At 41.2% G+C, this 3564-nt stretch overlaps 1 protein-coding gene across 2 annotated transcripts in view; it reads right to left on the bottom strand.

Annotated features, from left to right (window-relative positions):
- LOC138663194 (zinc finger protein 345-like) overlaps positions 1–3564 on the bottom strand; it is a 306522-nt gene that overhangs the window by 183045 nt on the left and 119913 nt on the right. The window lies entirely within an intron of this gene.

The raw sequence follows: 3564 nt of genomic DNA, 5'->3' as shown, positions 1-3564 counted from the left end.
CAGACAAACAAATATACACATATTTGGGATCACCGCATTCAGAATCGCCTGCTCTATCAATATATAAAAATAATTTATCCAATCGGTAAACGGCGAGAAAAAAATTTGAAACGCCAGAATTATTTTTTTTGGTCACTGCAACATTGCAATAAAATGCAAAAATGCATTAACGGGCAATCAAAAGATTGTATCTACACCAAAATGGTAACAATAAAAACGTCAGACCGGAGCGCAAAAAATAAGCCCTCATCCAGCCCCAGGTCCCGAAAAATGGAGACGCTATGGGTCTCGGAAAATGGCAACCTTTTTTTTTTTTTTTTTTTACAAACTTTGGAATTTTCTTCACCACTTAAATAAAAAAGTTTAGAGTCTGTGAGCTTGTAATTAATTAAATAAATTAGGCAGCACACTGCAGCGCTAGAACATACAAACTTGAAATACGAAATTTGAACTGCATTACTGCACTAGAAATATGAAAAATGAGAGCGTTTAGCGCATAAAAATGGCCAACTTTATGTGTACCTGGTAGCCACTTTACGGCATCTCTCTTATACCAGGTCCTACGCTTGCCTTACCTCGCTGAGAATATACGTCTCCATCTGAATGGGTACATGTGAATCCTCTTCCTAGACTAAAATTCTCTCCCTCTATGGAGGGGTATTGGACCTGCTGTAATTAAAACACCTGTGGCTAGAAGGCGGAGTGCACGATCAGAAGGCTAGAGAATACATTTCAAAAACCTGACCTGCACATCCAAACATAGTCTAAGTGTGAACAGGTGCTGAACCTAGAGTCGCCAACTCGTATATAGTTAACGCTCTCATTTTTCATATTTCTAGTGCAGTAATGCAGTTCAAATTTCGTATTTCAAGTTTGTATGTTCTAGCGCTGCAGTGTGCTGCCTTATTTATTTAACTATATACGAGTTGGCGACTCTAGGTTCAGCACCTGTTCACACTTAGACTATGTTTGGATGTGCAGGTCAGGTTTTTGAAATGTGAGCTTGTAATGACCTGGAGAATCATAATGTCAGGTCAGTTTTAGCATTTAGTGAACATGGTAAAAAAAAAAAAAACTGTTGTGGAATTGCACTTTTCTTGCAATTTCACCGCATTTGGATTTTTTTTCCCATTTTCCCTTACATGGCATGGTAAAATACATGGTGCCTTTCAAAAGTACAACTTGTCCTGCAAAAAACAAGCCCTCACATGGCCATATTGACGAAAAAATAAAAGCTATGGGTGTGTGAAGAAGGGGAGCAAAAAATGGAAACTCAAAAATGGAAATAACCCTGGTTCTTAAGGGGTTAAATAAACCAATCATGAGGAATAAGAAGGGGTTGTCCAAGTAGTTGACAACCCTTTTAAGCATCAAAAATCCCACACAGATAGCAGTCATTATTAGCGATGAGCGAGCACTGAAATACTTGAAATAGTGCTCGATATTTGAGTCAACAGGTCGCATGCTCAGCAGACTTTTCCAGGAGGACTGAGGGGGCAGGAAAATTGCTGAAATGGATGAAAACTGCGCTAAATTGGAATGAGAACAGCATGGGGAAGATGGCTGGATGCATCTGTGACTCTCAGGTCGCTTTTGGGATTAATGTTGTCGGAGTATTACGCCACTTTTAAGGAGTGACAACAAAGCATCTAAAACCGAAAATAAAATGTACAGGGGGATTGGCCCCTACACAAGTCCGTCATTAATGGACAGGTGACGTCATCGTTCAGTCGCGCCCCCCGCTCACCACGCTACTCCTACAGCGGCGCCATCGGCTGAGACTAACCGTTGTGAGCACTAGCGTTTTCACGGGGTGTTGCAGCTTTGGGAGGACGCTCATGCTTCTGATACAAGTGGACATTGGGCAGGAAACTACCACGCAAGTCCGACCACCCTTTACAGGACCACACGTGCACCTGTAAGTGCCTCTCAGCGCAGCAATCTTTTACTGTTCATTTATTTATCGGTTTTAAGGCAGTTTTACACACCACACCTGTCGGATTGCCTGCTGCTTTGGCTTCAGGCACATTGTGACTAGCGCATTATGATTTGCTGGTTCAGCATTTGCATTACGAAAATAAAATGTGTTATATACAAGGACAAATGTTTTTACTTGTAAAAGGCAATTTAAAAAAGAGAAAAAATGAGCTTCCTTCACCCCTTAGTTTGTGTTTACATGTAGCCTCTTGCTGCATTTTTCCATTTTCTCATTGCTTTCAAGGGTGAAAAAAAACATTCACTGTAAATGTAATTTTAATATATGTAAAATATATATATATATATATATATATATATATATATATATATATATATATAATGTAATTTTAATACCTTCTCTGGACATGTGGTGTGTGACATAGTGAGACACATCCTGTTTACTTTATAAAGGGACTCTGAAAATCACAAATCCTATGCGGACAATGCAAGAACTTCCAAAAATTAGTAGGAAGAGGAACTCTGATACACCCTGTAATAGACATAAAGGAGGGTCTCATAAACATTCTTTTAAAATTGTTAGGAAGTGGGACTCCTAGAATCATAAAGTGCAAGGTCTAGCAAAAATTTAAATGGGGGTGTGATGACACAGCATTTTATTTTAATTAACCAGATGTCTATTTTCAGTAAGCCAGGAGGAATAGACTGTTATCTATATGACGACTTTTGAATTTATGCATTTGTTCTTCAGTTGGTCAAAAACCATACACTGTTGTCATGAGTCTTAAACTTTAGATTTTTGATCATTTTTAAATGGCTGGTGTTTGCCTTTTACATCAGCTCCTACAAATCATTGTCTGCTTTCTTTGCAAGACACTGATGCAGGGTCATTGAACAATACATGTTTGCTTTATTTATTGAATGACCATTGTGTGGGTCTTGTGGCTTGTTGACTAAGGGTACCGTCACACTATACCATTTCGATCGCTACGAAGGTACGATTCGTGACGTTCCAGCGATATCGTTACGATATCGCTGTGTCTGACACGCAGCAGCGATCAGGGATCCTGCTGAGAATCGTACGTCGTAGCAGATCGTTTAGAACTTTCTTTCATCGCTGGATCTCCCGCTGTCATCGCTAGATCGGTGTGTGTGACACCGATCTAGCGATGCGATCCAGCGATGCGTTCGCTTGTAACCAGGGTAAACATCGGGTTACTAAGCGCAGGGCCGCGCTTAGTAACCCGATGTTTACCCTGGTTACAAGCGTAAAACTAAAAAAAAAAAAACAGCACATACTTACATTCTGGTGTCCGTCAGGTCCCTTGCCGTCTGCTTCCCGCACTGTGACTGCCGGCCGTAAAGTGAAAGCAGAGCACAGCGGCTGTGCTTTCACTTTCACTTTACAGCCGGCAGTCAGTGAGTGCGGGAAGCAGACGGCAAGGGACCTGACGGAAACCAGAATGTAAGTATGTGCTGTTTGTTTTTTTTAGGTAACCAGGGTAAATATCGGGTTACTAAGCGCGGCCCTGCGCTTAGTAACCCGATGTTTACCCTGGTTACCCAGGGACCTCGGCATCGTTGGTCGCTGAAGAGCTGTCTGTGTGACAGCTCTCCAGCGACCACACT

The sequence above is a fragment of the Ranitomeya imitator genome, chromosome 2 (assembly GCF_032444005.1).
Source record: "Ranitomeya imitator isolate aRanImi1 chromosome 2, aRanImi1.pri, whole genome shotgun sequence".
In the NCBI taxonomy this organism is placed as follows: Eukaryota; Metazoa; Chordata; class Amphibia; order Anura; family Dendrobatidae; genus Ranitomeya; species Ranitomeya imitator.
The sequence above is the reverse complement of the archived record's forward strand: the minus strand, read 5'-3'. Positions and strand labels throughout refer to the sequence as shown.